A 17,517-nucleotide genomic window follows, 5' to 3' on the forward strand; every position below is an offset into this window, starting at 1 on the left:
GCTTCAGAAAAAAGTAATTCAAATATTACCGATTCCATAGCTGAAAGCTGTTGCTAGTGGAGCATGTATTAAATCCAATAGAGGTGTGTCCCAAAGCAGCTGTGTATTCTGAAAGAGAAGACTAAAATTAGTTCATGTAAATATTAGAACACATAGTTAACTTTTAACTTCACTTAAAAGCATACCAGGCATTCAAAGGAAATATACTAAATAAATACACCCGATAAAAACAAGACATTATCTTTGTGTCTACTCCTATGACTTTCTGGTCTAACAGCCCTTTATCAAGACTGGAACAAGAAATGGTTTCATGGCAGGCTTGGCAGTACATCAGCAACTAATTTTTAAAAGACAGCTGAAAGCACGTTCAAGTCTCTCAACAAATTGTTCTTGGTTTTACAATCACACCTTCCTATTTTTTAAAACATTCTCTTTCCTGTTGCTGTGAGACCCTGAAGTAAATACCAAGGAAACTGACTCCACAAGGGGAAACATTAAATTGCATGCATGCTGTCAAATCCAGTAACCTGAAAAATACATTCTCTCTGACCTCTTTCAGATATAGTAATCTTAGGCGCTACCTGCGACAGTAGGGAAATTCAGACAGACGTGATTGTTTTTAAAGTTGGTGTCCTTTTAACTTGCCATTCTCAGAGCAGCAAGCTGCTGATTAGAAAGACCTGGCCTTTTATTCATTATTCTTCCTGCACTCACTTCTTTTTAAGGATCTTTTTCAAGTGAAATTCTGAAATTGAAGCTTTGGGTGCTGGGAAGCGATTGCCAACAGTTTCCTGGACATCTGAGTACAAGGGGGAAGTACAATGATGGATCGGATGACAAAGTTAGTGAGAAAAGGGTTAGCACAAACTTTCCATTCTAAGTAAAAAAAATCAAAGAAGTGTTCAGTTACTAGTTTTTCACAATTCTTTCCTAACTGGAGGAAACTGATACATAATATCCATAATAAATTATCCAAATAGAGCAGATTACTGGATATTATGCTGGCATATTCTTATGCATAACTGCAGAGAAACCTGCCACTTCTATGGGAAAGAAAAAACATTGTTAGCTCTATAAGGGAAAATGCATACATAGCAATCATACGTATAGCTAATCCCCCACAAACTATAATCCTAGCTGAGAGATGTTTCTATTACAGACTACCAGAAACATTTGGTTCAATGCAAAGACGTTAAAAAGAACTAAGCAGAAGCCATTGTGCAGGTTTCCTCAAGCAACTGACTTCATACCCTTGACATGTACATTTGACCTTCTGGAACAGTTCTCAGGTCACTCAGAAGACTAGCTGCCCTGAAATCAGCTTTAAAAGCTTCTTCAGATCAAAAAGAAAAGGAGTACTTCTGGCACCTTAGAGACTAACCAATTTATTTCTCTAAACAATTTATGTCTCTAAGGTGCCATAAGTACTCCTTTTTGCGAATACAGACTAACACGGCTGCTACTCAGAAACAATTCTTCAGATCAGGTGCTTGAAGACTTGGTGTCATTACACATCTTGAATATGCCGTTTTCAGAAAAAAAAATTGGAATGTATAAGAGAATCTGAACCAAACAAACACATTCTAATGATCTAGATAACAGGGGAAGAACAGGGACATCATGAACAGATTGTTCTATATGAGGAGAATCTCAGATGTTTTCAATAGTCAGAGAGGAAGAAACTATGCAACTCTTATTACAAGGGCTCTCCTTTTACTAACCAGCCAAAGCAGTCACCTTAGAACAGTGCTTTTCAACCTGTGGTCCTTGGAGCCCTGGGGGTCTGCAGACTACATTCCAATTTTTTTTTTTTTTTTAAGAGTTTAGCAAATGAGAAAAGGTTGAAAACAACTGCCTTAGAAGATATTTACTGGAATCCGTTGAAGAAAACCTTCCATGAGACTGCACACAGTAACCGAAAAGCTTCATTTCTAAGGCTCATCTCCCACTGCTTCTTCTAGTGAGGCTGTTCTGAAACGCACCAACAGCAAGGAAGAGTATGCCATTCTAACCTATCATTTAAATTGCTCCATCAAATATGACCTTTTAAAGAAAAGGCATTTCTTACTTGTTGGAAACATGTAGACTTTCATTATTCTATGCCCTGTCTAGGAAGGACCAGATACATACATATGAGAACTCAAGATGATTGTTTGGGCACACTTAAGTGACTTCTAAATCATGTATTTGCAGCTACAAAGACTTATGAATACCGTTCTGCTAAAACCCTGGGGGCTCTAGATACACAGCAAAACAAAATAAATATTATGGCCATGGAATCATTTACCAACCTTCTCCAAAACTTGAAATTTGTTTTGGTCAAGGTCCCTTAAACTCAGAACATGCCTAGAGAAAGGTGACTTAAGCACATTTTCCTATAAAAGTCATTTTGTTCATTTCACAAGAACAAATTTTTGGTCCCTTTTTAAAGTGATTATATCCCATACACAATGCTGAGAGTTATGTTAGGACTGCCACTAGTCTCTTCTATTGTTTCCAGCTCTAGAATATCCCCTCTAGTCTAAAACATGGCACAGAGGAGAATTATGCCTCACTGATTCACTTTAAGTTACTGTGAGCATGCAAACAGGTTTTTTAAATAATTTTTTGCAGACTATCGTCCCTTCACATAAATTGCTTTTACTAACTGATCCCACATAGAATCCTCTTCATCTCCCAAATCTGGATTCTCTCAAATATACTTGTTTTGGGGACACAGTGACCATGACCTCTATTCTTGCTAAGTAGTAATACAGAGCTAGAGAAATCAGAAAGCACCCCATCATTGCAACTTCCCTCCGCTAACAGGAAAAGCTTCTGCACTTTATCTAGACTCCAAAGCTGGATGACAAAGGACTTTAAAGAGTCCAGGCACAACTATAACTCCAACTCCTAAGTCTTATTGGGAGAAATGGGGAAAAAAACAAAGCACTAACTTCCTAACCTCCACAACACAAGAGAACCAGTTAAACAAGCATACCTAGCATGTGATAATGGAACATTTAATATAAACTAGTGACTTAAGAAGGGGGTTCCAAGAAGTCCAAAAGGGCAGGTGACCTTTTCATTGTAAGCCCCTTAATAGGAAACAGAACGCATTGCAGCAGATCACCAACAGTACTGTGCGTGACCAAAGGCCACCAAGGAAAGGTTTAAAAAAAAAAAAAAAAAAATCAAGATACCTCCCCACATCAGCTTCTAGGACAAACAGCACTATTCAGGCAGTGCCTATGACCCAATTCAGACTGTTTTAAGGGTATATGCATGCAATTCCATTGAGTTCAGTGGAGTGACATCCTGAGTTGCTCTGACTCAGGATTTGGCCCTATTTTTGTAGACGCACTCACACCCCTCTGAAAGCACAGACTCTGCTATGGCCTGGTGTCCCTCAGCCTACACTGAAAGAATGACAGCCACTAACCACCATCTCTAATATGGAAACATTTGTGACTTCTTGTCCATTTTGATTCCAGCAAGATGTCCCTTCCGGACTCTAGGATTCCCACTTCTCATCTTTATCCTTCGCCTCTTCATACCACAACCATCCTTCTCCCAATCACCCCTGCTCCCCCCATATCCCTCTCTGCACAACAGACAATACTGCTTTTCCCATGCTAACCCCTTTACTAGAAACAGTCTGTGCGTCAGGCAACTCCTTTCCCTGTCCTTCCATGATGTGATTGACTAGGGGACCTGTCTATGTACAATTTATGAATGCCAGTTAGATTTTATTAACTCTGTATGTTTATTGTACTGTACTTTGCTGTAGTCTTACATCATACTGCTTGTGATAAGGAAAGGGAGGGGCACCTGGCTGCATGCCTCGCCTCGGAATGAGATGGATAAGGACCATCAACAACTGAATGAACCTTGCCCTGGCAGAACAATGGGGTGGTTGCAGTGTGAGTAAAACCAGTTTATGTCTGAACTCCACGGGGGTAGTGACCAAGCCCAGATCTACACTACAGACCTATAACTACATAACTTCGTCACTCAGGGGTGAGAAAAATCCACACCCTGAGTGACGTAGTTATACCAATCTAAACCCCTGTGTAGACAGTGCTATGTCGACAGGAGAGCTTTTCCTGTCGACACAGCTCTCCTATCGACATAAGAGCGTCTTCACTTAAGTGCTGCAGCTGTGACAATGCAGCATTTTAAGTGTAGCCCTGCCCCAAGTAACAAACCACCTGACAGGGAACCTGGATCACCTGAGTGGGGGCTTGACGCTGATCAGGAGGGTCACATGGCAAAGTGGACTGGAAATCTATAAAAGGACCAAGTCTGCTCAGAGGAGCTCTCTCAACCAGAACAAAAAGAAGTCTGTGCCGGAAGAGTAAAACCTGGAGAACCAGGAACCCACTGACCAAATCCCAAAGAATGCTCAGGAGCGGTGATGAAACTGGAATTGCATGCAGGCGTTTCTTATTTTGCATGGATTTGTATATGGTGTGCTGTCTAAAAGTAAAGAGTGATTGGTTAAAAAATCCCTATGCAAAATATTTTCTTCAACTATCATTTATCCCTGAGGGGTTAAACTCTAAACCAGAGTACGCATGAAAGATGGGTTCTAAGGAAGGTGTTCCTAAGCTACTGGGGAGTTTGGGGGCGGGGGGTTCTAGCAATGGTCTGGGGGCCTACAGCAGCTGCACCATAGGGTTCCACTTTCGAGAAGGGATGCCAGACAGTCTATGCCCAGGGAGTAGGAGCCCAAGGCCAAAGAGACAGTTCCTGGAGCCTACTCAGGCCCTAGGGACCTTAAAGCACACAGACCCAATGTGTGGGTCCAAACACAGAAGCCTAGTGAACGTTCAAGCAGGGGGATCTCAACCAGGGCCGTTACATCTACCGATGGGTTTTTCAATTATTGTAAACAGACAATTCCTGAACACATTACTTTTGAGAAGCTGAATGCAGGGACAGAAGCTGGTTTACTCTGGTGGAATTAGAGATGGTGCCCCCTAAGGTACAGATTATTCAAAACCAGAGGCAATCACTTACTTGTTTTCTATCTAACCAATGATTGGTAAGTGAAGGTTTCAAATATTGAAGAAACTTGGAGATGCTCATTTGCCTTCCCCATTCCATTTTTTAAAAATTTCCATCAATTTCAGAGGATAACATTTCTACATAGTTTCCCCCCAACAAACCACCTTTCAAGCACTTAGGAACAAACCAATGTGAAGAAACCAAGACATTTCTCATCTATTAACACCTGGTTAATGTCTAAATATGTTTATATGCCACAGTTCCAAAACTGTGGTCGCCTGGACCATTTGCTGGTGTCCCAGAGAGCTGTTTGGCTGCATGGTTAACTCACATGCCATCTGCTTTTAGGTCTCTAAGCTCTTTACTGCAAATCAGCTGCAAACTAGGATGAACCAGCCTAGCTGCCTCTCCTAGGGGTCACTGCTACCAGTCAGAGTGGCGCTGACAGTCACCAGCTGGAAAGAAACATCGAAAGGTGAAAATAACAAAGAAATATGCAGGGAGGACCTGGCAACAAGGGAGGTATGTGCAGGGTACAGAGAAAAAACACCGTGGAGCAAGTGAACGTTTTCAGGGAAGCAGGAGGAAGCAATGAACAGATGGATAGCATGGAGACAGAGAGCAAAAGGAGACTGATTAACGCCTTACAAAAAAGGCAAAACATAATTAAAGACATACAACTACATTCAAAAAATACTTTTTTTAATGTTCCTCTTCCATGTAAGCAATTCTTGTACCATCAGAGGGATGCTGTGCAATTGTGAATGGGTAGTGTGGCAATATGGAAGATTATGAATGTCTTGCATTTATATGTCACCTTTTACCCAGAACTATGGTATGGTTAAATGTTCCCATTACAAGACTTACAATTGTTCTATGCTGAAGTTATTCACTTACAAAAAGTGAACAAATAAAGACAGCACAAAAATCAAAGCTGAACTTCAGCTATCCCATCATGGTGCTTCTTATAATCATTGCAGTAATTTCTCAATCAAATTGCTGCCAGAAGTCAAAACAAATCCTGTCCAATGAAACAAGGAAATGCAATTTTTGTAACAGATTTTGTCTGACTTTCTCTTTCCCAGAAGATTTAATGCTAAAGTAACATGCTTAAGTTACCTATAACCCTATAATTGATAACATTTATATAATTACTGTGCATGACTTGTATAGTGTTAACAGGATTCTAACTAAAATTGTTAGAAAAAAAATCCAGCTGATGATATTCTGAAGTAATTCAATAGTTTTCTATTTTCCAGGGATATGCAAAGAATTACTTCAGTGCAGGAGTGTCCAACGTAACAGCCAGATTTGGCCTACGAGTTCCATTTATGAAGTCCATGTGGCATTCAGACTGTGCAGAATCCAAATTTTCATTTTTTTTAAATTCCTGCACCTCATGGCTGTGAACTATTCAAATGAGATGCTTAGATGAATGGTGCTTTCAACATGCACCTAGTTGAGTAAATTTTAGAGGCTACTGTTATAGAAGTCGACATAACATTTAATTTGTCGGGAGCTTTAAAATTGTTTTCCCTACCAACTTTTTCTCCTTCACTTTTATTTTACTGCAAATCTAATGCTTCAGGAGCTAAGATGACTAAATTCCCTTCTTTCTGTAAGTGTGCACTGCCAATTGTCAAGCAATAACATTACTGACCTGTACTTCCAAAGATTGCTGCTACAAAGCAGCAGGGAGACCAACATGACATGAAAATGGTGGAATTTTAAAATTTCTCTACAATGAAATGGTGTTATAAATACAAGATAATTAAGTATTCAAGGAGGTGGGGTTTTGGTTTGAAGCAGGTAAAGAGCCATTTGAGAGCTGTTATGATCCTTAATATCATATACACATTAAATAAGTGGGGAAACCTAGGTAAGCACTTAAATTATTAAAAAAATGAATAGTCCTAGCAATCCCTACTCTATAGCAGAAGAAAACTAGTACAACATGCATCGTCACCAGCCTTTACCCAATGATGGGTTCTGAATTCTCCCTGCCGCATTCACTGCACAAATGTGTGCTAACCAGATGTACAGTGCACTGCCTGGCTTTTTCTTGGAATTTTTCTCTGAAAAAGTCAGATTAGGCAAATTAGTAGTACTCTCAAGCTTCCTTTTAAAAAAAAGCATACCCCTTATATATTTCTTGGATCCAAGGTAGACTCCTAGTGCTTTTCATCTTCAAAGCACTTGACAACCACAAGATGTGAATTTGGCAAAAAATAAACTTTTACTACTTTTCCATATTGAAATTAAATACGGACTGTTTGAATCACTTAAGTCAGACAGTTAAGATCTGAAAGAGAGGTGGCTCACTGGTTCCAACAGCTAGTGAGATGGTGATGTGTTACGGACTGATGGCACTGCATAAAAACGATAAAACAGAATGAGATTTTTTTACAACTACATCAGAGATACAGAACTTCAGTCATGACAAAGAGTGTCTGAGAAAAATGACCTTAGGAGCCAAAACTTGTAAGCACTTTTAAGAATTCTGAATCTGACAGACTCGTAACATGTAACATGCACAATTTTTTTTCTGTAGCAGTGTGGGAGAACCAGATGCTTAAATCCTGCTTCAAAGAGACAAACAAGAGCTCACAACAACCCTACAACAAGCCAGAGCGACAGGACAAAAAGACAAATTGAGAGGAAGCCTTTCACCTTCAAACTAAGGACTTATAATGAACAGATTTTTAAAGTAAATACCAAGACCATGTCCCTCTAAACTGCTAATCAGCAAATAAAATCATTTTGATTCAGCAGACAGTAACTTCCATTTTGATGATGATACAAAAGTAAGGTGGACACTAATGAAATAAACACTAGATTCAGCTGCTTGATTTACAGTTACACTGGCTTCTTCACTTAGAAGTCTCTTCTGGGAGAAGTGTATGCGTTTTCCAATACCAGCAGAGTTAGTGCACTCATCTGCCTTTCCACAAAATAGAAATTATAAGGGAAATAATGGATTTCAATGAAGGGTCTTTGCGGCTTTTGGTAAAAAGGATGCACTCCTGAGAATATACAAGGGACTGATGAGCTTAGACTTCAAAGATAAACTCCAATACCTCATCAGATGAAAAACTGAGACAGTTTAGTGGATTTAAAAAAATGTCTGGAAACATTCCATAGCGCATTCTAAAAACATACTAGGGACAATCAAACAAAATTACTTGTGTAGCTTTACTTGATACCATATAAACTGTATGCTACTGAGCCTTCATATTCCTCATAATGTTGAAAGAGGAGACTCCTTTTCAAATATAGTTGCAGCATGTTAAAATGCAAGAATTTGAGAAAACAGTTGAGGGAATTACAGCATTAAATATTCCTTTTACCTCTAAATTACAAGCCTCCTGGGAGTATTTCTAGACATTCACCTTCTGGGACAATGGTGATTACATTCCTATCTGGTTATAGCAGCAAGATTAGTTCTCACAAAGGGCGGAAAGACAAACCCTGATTTATGCAGAATGAATCAACAAGGTCTCAGAAAGCACAGTAATTGTTATAGAAAAATTCAACCAGTGGCTTCATCGACACTAACAATTAGCCTGTTAAAAATTTCAGTCACATTTTCTGTAACAGACCTGAAAACGGGTCTGTCCCATCTACACTGGCAGGTAAACCCGTTTTAGCCCTCATTCTGGGAAAACTTATTGTTGACAATCACTGTTAGGCATATATCAATTTTACCTAATAAACGAGAACAGCATGTGAAGGGCCAATAGCAATTTCTTAATTCCATGGCTGTCTCACGGAAAGTAAACCCAAAAAACTAAACAATTTTCATTATATACATGCTTTTTAATTGAAAATTCTTATGCCACAGCACAAGCATTTTCACAGCTCTGTCTCACTACACTCATCTTTTGCAAGGGTCTGCTAAGTCATTCAGCGTTCTAAAATAATATTTTTGTCAGTGCGGCTTGCTTTCTCTTCAAAAAGAAATCTCAGGCAGCTATGTATGATCTGATATATAAAATGCACTTAACTGTGGAATGGATGGACAAGAAGATACTTCACCAACAGTCATCAAGCTACCTAGATGCACTCAGATTTTCCCATTACTGAAGAAACTGAAAACTGGGATATACAAAGCATCTCATTCTCTGCGACAAACAGCCTGGAAGTACTGTAAATGGAGAGAACTCTTGGATTTTCAGAAATAAAGACAACTTTGATTTACTAGTTTTAAGGAGCTCTGTAAACAGGCATGATATTCTTGGTCTCAAGCTGCTGTATTTTTAAGTCCTGTCTGTATTTTTTCATTAGATTTATTTCAATGTTAAAAGGTGTCTATTCAAAGATCCAGTTGCCTTTACCACACTATAAAAATATAGAAATAAACATTACAGCTTCCTCAAAAAACAACAGAAAAGAAACCGTCCCCCCTCAAGCCACAGAACCCTATCCTCTGTTCACTTCTACCCCAAAAGCAAAAAGGGATGATTATTTTATCTGAGGTATTTCTAGAGCTCCAATAAACAAGGTATGGGTATTTAGGTTGTCCTACATCAAGTCTGAAACTAGCTCCAATGTGTTTTGTTGAAATATTTTACTTAGACTTGCAACTTTACATTTGTTAACATGCATTTATCATACAATTTATGCAGATCTGACAAACCATGAATCAGGTTTAATGACACTTGAGATTGTTGAAGGATCCTACAAAATGTCAGAAAGTTACTGCTGCTCTACAATTCACAAATATAGTTTCAGATTCTCTCTTTGCAAATGTTTTTACACTTCCACCTTTACTTTCTATTATAAGATTCCAGCAGTCCATACAGAAGTGAGATTATTCATTTCAGAAGGTCAAGAAACATAAGAAAATCATTCACAGTTAAAATACAAATTAAATTTATAATACTGCCAGAAGAAAGTTACCAGCACTATCATAAGCATTTGCGTATTCAAGGGACAAGGCAGTATCTATGAATGTTGTATTGATTTTAAATATGATCTTTTGTAAACTACTGGAACAATGTAAATAACTGAACTTTTCAAAACTACAGAAGACCTCAACTTCATTATTTTTATCCATTGACTGGTTTCTCTAAATCAAAAATTGTAAATTCTCTATCCATATGAATACAACAGAATTAATCCCTAAAGTTACATAATCCCTCATTGTTCTACACTAGAAAAATCTGTGAAAGCAGTCGGAAAAGTACATGGTAGGTTTAAAAAAAAAAAAAAAAAAAGATGTCAGAACAGTTCCAGGGAACAAGCTGAAAGCTTCACGCCACTTGTTTTGGTAGCTGTTTTTTCCTGTTGGATGTGAGGTGGCAGAAAGAAGTGAAGCAAACCTGAATAGTTTCTATTGTACTTAAGATGTTTTCTACTCTATGTGCACAATTAAAATTTTATAGAAATACACAAGTATGTTTTCTTCCTTATCTGTTCCTTCATGCTGGATCATCCCTTTGGCTTGCCTGATTAGTGGAAAATGTTAAGTTAAAATATAGTTCCTGCAATTTCCTTTACCAGCCTTGAACTATAATTTGCCCTTCTGAGCTAGCAAATGAAGACAAGATTTGTTCTGTCACTATAGTGTACATGTAGTTTTCTGTTTGATTTATTTTGCATAAGTAACAAATCACCACTGGTTCTAAGCAAGCACCTCCACCTTCCTAAAGTTAAATATAATCCAAGTCCATCAACAGGTCACTGAAAGGGAAACAGAGGAACTAGCACAAATTACATGGCGAAAAATCTTCCTTTTTAGCAGCATTACTTACTCCAACAGACCACCACTTTCCTAGATAGGAAATAAAAACAACGCTTTTAGGGGACAGAATAGTTATGACCTACTGGAGCTTGAGACAAAAAATCTAGGAAATCACAGACCTTCTAGCTTTTGTCCCTGGCATCTTAAATAATCCCCTAGATCTTTCTTGTCATTTTTCCTTTAAGGACTCCAAAGGCAGACATCAGTACGCTAATGTTTCTGACCTTTAGAGCTTTGTCAAATCTCTTCCAAAGAACATCCGTAATCAAGCATATACAGAGCGTTAAGAGCAGAAATCAGCCTAAGTACAATATTATGTTCAAGAAATAGTGGATTCCCTTGCTTTAAAGCTGCATTTTATTAGCAAGCATTCAGTTCTGTTGCCCAACAAGAATACAAACATGCATCTTGAGCACAGTAGGAAGTGCTTCTTATGTAATACGTCAACTCAGAGAGCAACAATATCACCTCTGCCTATAACTGAATCAGTTCCTAATCCAGATCTAAATCTGATGCCTGGGTCTACACCTAACACTTGAAACAAACAAGCTACGTAGCTCCAGATTGTGAAAAATTCACACTCAAGGGTAGTTATGCCAACCTAAGCTCTGGTGTAGGCACCACTCTACGTCTATGAAAAAATTCTTCAGTCAACCTAGTACTCAGAGGGGTGGATTAACTACAGAGACAAAAAAATCCTTCCATTGTTGTAGCAAGTGTCTACCTCACAGCACTACAGCAACACAACTGCAGTGCCGTAGCGAAAACAAGCCCTGAGTATCAAAACTTCTGGTGTCCCCAGGCTCATTTTGATTCATAATGCCTTCAAGCTACTTTTCTTGTCAATTAAACATGTTGTCTCTTGAGCCATTATGGAATCCTGCAATGACATTTTCAGTGCCTCTTTTCAAAGTAGAACTGTTCTGTAAGGGAGTCTTGGAACCTGCGTACAGAGAAGGGGGGAAAGGGGGGAAAAAGTAGATTCTACATCTCAAACACCTGCCTGAACCCCACCAGAATTAGCAGCCAGTCTCCTTTCCCCTCATCCTACAGCCACATAACTGAATATGGTACTAGAATTTTCACTCAACCTAAATACAAAGTCATACATATAGGAACCAAGAATGCAGGTCATGCTTATAGAATGAAGCACTGTATTTTGGAAAGCATTATTCAGAAAAGGACTTAGTGTCATTATGGATAACCAACTGAACAGAAGCTCACAGTGCACTGTGGCGACTAAGAGGTCTTGGATATGTAAGCAGAGAAACACTGAGCAGAAGTAAGGAGTGTGCTGGATGTGGCATTAGTGAGACCATTACTGGAATACCAGAGACAGTTTTGGTATCAACACTTCAACAGAATGTTGACAAATTGGAAAGGGTTTATTAAAAAGAGCAAAAAGCATAATTTGAGGTCAAGAAAACCACCATACAGTGAGAGAATAAAGAAGCTCAATCTGTTAAGTTTAACAAAGAGAAAAAGAAGACTTGACTGTGGTCTGCAAGTCTATCTGGGGAAAAGAAATCTGATAGAAGAGGGTTATTAACTCTAGCAAACAAAGGCACAAAAAGATCCAACAGCTGTAAACTGAAGCTAGGCACACTCATTCTAGCAGTAACAAGCACAATTTTAACAGTGACCTAGAGACATGGTAGATTCTCCATTATCTGAAGTTTTTAAAATTAAGATTGGATGTCTTTCCAAAATATGTGCTCTAGCACAACCAGAACTTGAGCTTTCTCCAGAGAAAAAAAGGCCTCAGACTCATCACAAAAGTGCTTGAACAACCTTACTATTTCCCTGACCTTCAAACAGTGGTGTACAATATGCTCAATCAGGTAACAAAAATGAATTATAACCATCTTACACTTACAATTAGACACATGTAAATAAGTTTCACAACAAAAGCTTAGTAGACAAAAACTTAACAATACAGATTTTTAAGCTAGTGACAACTGCAGGGTCAGAATTCACTTAGAAAGCTTGATTATTTTTTTTTAATAATTTAAAGTTACCTGACTGTATCACAATCAACTCACCCATAGAAATATTTCCACACCTTTTGGCAAACTGGAGCCTCATATTTCAGAGTGTTATGTTAGACCATACTGATCTGATTCACAAAAGGCTAAAAAATACCTCTGATGTACCAAGAGACATGAGCAAGTTTTAACAACTGCATTTTTGAAGTCTACGTTTCTGCATACTACAGTTGGCCATAAAAATCACCCCAAACTATAGAGCAGGACAGACCTTAAATGAGCTGTCCCAATAGATTTATACTTGGAATCTTTTCCCATTGTCTAGACAACTGCTTAGTAGATGTCAGGATAAAAAGATATTCTTTAACACTTCACATAAATTGAAAGCACCAACAGCTTACACAAAAGTTATTTCTTCCATTAGGAGCACTGAGCAAGTTTAAACAGCCACTGCAATTGTTACAGAATTTGCTTCCTCCTGTTTTCCATTCATGTCCCTGAACACTATCCTTTTAGCAGTTTCATATTATCAAGGCCAACAAGTATAATATTATTGCACAATATCATTAATTTCAAAAACTGGGGCTCGGAGGAACAGCAGAGACTTCACCCACATCATTCCACACAAGAAAAAACCCAGCCAGAAGGACTCTCTACCTAGTTATATGGAAGAAAAGACAAGTTCTAGCTTTATTGTAGTACAGTAGCACATGGAAATCCCAAACAATATAAGGGCCCCAATGCGCTATGCCCTCTACAAACACATAAGGAAGAGACCATTCATGCTTCATACTGCCTTGTCTATTCAGATTGTATGCTAAGTATGACAGGGGAAACAGAGGCACGGATAAATCAGTAATTTGCTCTTAGCCACAGCAGGCAAGCAGTACAATTGGCATTAGAACCAGGTTCTCAGGGTCATTTCAATGCCCTATGCATTAGTACATGCAACCTCCTAGGCTATTTTAAAATCATAAATTCTCACCTGTTTTAAATTGTAAATTCATATTTATGCAAATATGAGATGATCTTTACTCTGCTTGTGGTTAAAAACTATTCCTTTGTCATTATATCTTGTTTCAGTTGGCTGACATGAAATTTCCCAATTCAGGAAATAGAATAATTATGGTTCAAGTAAACAACTGCAAGTATTTATCACAAACAACTTCCAATTTTAAGCATGAAATCCCTCTGGTATCTGTATTTCCATAATAGCCAACGTTGTCTTCTACATGGCTTACATTGTATAAAGAATCTGTGACTGAGCCATGGTACTGATTAACACCACCAGGAGGAGGTATCTGTGACAGACATAGGAGCTATCATAGGTGTGTTTTTTACTTAAAGCTAGCTAATGTAAAATCCTAGCAGAGACAAGGCAATGTAGTTTTTATCTTCTATAGTTACATAACCCAAGGTGGGGATGTAACAGTCGACCAAGACTAGCTACATCAAGGTAAAACTACAAGGTCTCTTCTCCACTAGGAAAGGTTTCAGAGTAACAGCCGTATTAGTCTGTATTTGCAAAAAGAAAAGGAGTACTTGTGGCACCTTAGAGACTAACCAATTTATTTGAGCAGAAGCTTTCGTGAGCTACAGCTCATGCATCCGATGAAGTGAGCTGTAGCTCACGAAAGCTTATGCTCAAATAAATTGGTTAGTCTCTAAGGTGCCACAAGTACTCCTTTTCTTTCTCCACTAGGATTTTACATTGAGATAGCAAATCTCAAATTAGCTCTCTGTGTTAAACACACACCTTTTTGTGCACTTAAGACAAAGCCACGCACTTGTGTCACTGCCATTAGCAGCAGTAAATGTTGATACCAAAGCTACCCAATACTATAAACTTACTCAGGCAGGCATTGTCTACACTAGACTTTCTTAAAGTTTCTCATAATTGAAGCTCCACCAATGGGAACAACAGTGGGAAATCTACTTCCGACCTATCATCAGCATTTTTACCACTATGCTGTCTAAGCCAAGGTAATTAAAAACCCCAGTGGCCACCTGTGCCCTGTCTATACTAGCACTCTCAGGGTTGCTACCACAAATAAAGTGCTTTAGAAATAACTTAGTGGATACTTTTTTATTGTTTTGTAGAAACTAATAAGGGAAACTATCACTTAGAACATATTTTATAACCTTAGTGCTGCTTGATTATGGTATTAGAATCTATCTGGGACAAAAATGGATATGAGTGTAGCAAGCTGTTCTGCTAATCAAGAAAATCATGCTAGGAAAAGTAATATGAAGATCTTCAAGAGCTCTGTTACATAGTTTGCAGGCTAGCTGCCAAACTGAAGCACATTATCTTCTTCCCCTCAAAAAACAGAAACACCAAACTACAACCAAATGAGCATTTGTAAATGAATGTCTGTAGCCCAGCAACCCAGACATGACATGGGCAAATCACATTTTAAATTTAGTTTTGTCTAGAAAATACAGAAGAGATAAAAATTATCTGTACAGCTAGTTACAACAATTAGTGCTATCACGTGCTCAGCAACTAACTAAAAACCCTTTTGTCCCCAAGTTCATATAAATTAAGAGAACTTTTCAAACTTGATAAGCTTGCATGGGAAAGTCACAGAACAGTGATCTCTTCATAGAGCATCTTGCCTTGCAATACTGTTCTCTCTCTTCTGGAGAAAAGATTCACTGTTGATTTTATAAAGCCTATCTACTGTAACAGCAACATAGTCTCTTTCAGCCTAAAAGACAGACAAGACTAACATTCTCTTCTTGCCTTGCACATATGTACCATCAACAGTAAAAGCAGAAATATTTCTAGGTCAGATTATATCCCTCCATTCCAAACCATGTACTACAGTACACAGGGTTAAGCATAGCCTTCAAAGCAGGAGCTGGTGTAAGAGGGGTAAAAGTCACCAGAATCCAATTAACACGGCCATCAAAATGACAGGTTGTTTAGCTGTCAGACTTGAAAGCGAATTTAATTCTGAGAATTTCCTAACTATTTGACAGAAGGTTTCAAAAACTGTTTCCCTCGTACCAACAGTTAGTTTTCAATGGAGTTCCAGTCAGAGCCAAATATACTCACTTGGCCTAGCCAGACTATTCCACTATTTTGTTTGCTTACCGAATAAATAAATTCTTGCAAGATACTCTGTTAAATGGATCTTAGTGAGTTCCACATAAATTAGCTTGAGCGCAGCATCTGTTAATTTATGTAAGCAACTATGGTTATACCGTCATTCTGTCAAGTCACCCTCTTCAAATGCATGCTTGAAAAAAACTGCCTCAAGGATTGGCTAGTTAAGTTGCATTCTTTATGGTCTTTTCCCCAACCTGAGCTAGCTGCCTCCCCAAATAAACTGCCATTTATAGTCATTTCTATCCTAAACAGAGGAGTCATTTTTTAAAATAAGTTTTTAAAAGACTGCACAATCAAGCCACACTGACATCCCTTTCTTTGAAATACATATATTATGGTCTGTATTTTTTTTTTTTTAAACAAATACAGTATCCTGGCCTATAAAAACCTCGCTCTTAGTATCAGGAAACAGTTCATCTTAACTCCAGATCAAAATTAACTCCTTAACATTTCCCTGTCTATAAACTGTTACATATTTTTTTAAAAAAATTAATTACTTTTCTGTATAACAAAATCTCTCAAGTATATATAATTTCTGTTTTGAACATGTCAAATTGAAGCAATTTATGCTACCTGGAATTTTAATGAAACTAAACATTCCACTTCTGCAAGAATTATAGCTTAAATTTTCAGAAGTGACCTTAAAAGGAGATGGTTTTCAGAAAGTGCTCTCATCTGCCCTTAAAATTAGCCCCCTTTAACACCTCTCAAATTTGACAGCCAATCACTGAGGCACCCCAAATCCTGCTCACTTCTGAAAATGTAAGTCGTGACATTTGAAAGAGGAAATGTGCACTGCAGACCTAACATGAGTTGAAAAGAACAATATCGGCAATGTTTGAAGTCTTATTTTTACACATTTTCTAAAGTTCGGACTCTGGTTTGGGGCCACAGATTCTAAAGTCACAATTTGTCTTTTGTAGTAATCAAAAAAGCATTCTGTTGTCAATACTATGCATTGAAAGGTATGTAAACAAGCAAAGGTGCTCTGAGGTGGATCACATCTATTAACATAGAATAGAGTTCAAAGAGGTTAGAACTTCTTATCTAGTCTATTACAATTAAGTCAGCACCTCCCCCTTCCCTTATGTGTGTGGTGTGTGCAGTAGGGAATTTCCACTTCTCATGTGTGCTGCTGTCATTTGGTCCAAAGAAGTGACAAAACTATTCCATATACATAATACACTGCATTACAGATATTACAGACAGTCTAATTAACTATTCTCCCATATTGGAGGAAAACAAAAGGCTAAGAAAATGGTGGTATAGATGCATAGGAAATAAACATGACTCCACTCTAACAGCCCTCCCCCCGGCACCCATGATCTACTCTAAACCCCTTATATATAGTATCACCTTTTGTTTTTATGCTAACATGACAAAACTTAATTTTTAGAAGTACTTCAGAATAGATGCCAATCTTACAGAAATTCTCATAATAAATGACTGAAGCAATAATTGTGACAGTTATGAATGTTTATAGTTCATTCATTTTTAGTTTTAATGCCTTATAATTCTTTTTGCAATTGGACCACATGCGGTTTAACAGTTTCTTAGGCACCCCCTTCATTCTATCAGTATATCACACACTAGTTTTCTTGAACATCTGAACAAAGATGAAGATTGGCTTGTGGTGTGTGGCTTTGGAAGACACTGTTAAATTCATGCTACTACATTAAAGGCTT

At 38.0% G+C, this 17,517-nt stretch overlaps 1 protein-coding gene across 5 annotated transcripts in view; it reads right to left on the reverse strand.

Moving 5' to 3' along the window:
- The window catches only part of ANKRD11 (ankyrin repeat domain 11), a 227,911-nt gene that overhangs the window by 191,257 nt on the left and 19,137 nt on the right, over positions 1-17,517 (reverse strand). For all 5 annotated transcript variants that reach the window (XR_005222248.2, XM_037877957.2, XM_037877958.2 and 2 more), the window contains exon 2: positions 30-108. The gene's annotated coding sequence lies outside the window, so the exon portion shown is untranslated. The remainder of the gene's footprint in view (positions 1-29; positions 109-17,517) is intronic.

Source organism: Chelonia mydas, chromosome 12 (genome assembly GCF_015237465.2).
Source record: "Chelonia mydas isolate rCheMyd1 chromosome 12, rCheMyd1.pri.v2, whole genome shotgun sequence".
Lineage (NCBI taxonomy): Eukaryota > Metazoa > Chordata > Testudines > Cheloniidae > Chelonia > Chelonia mydas.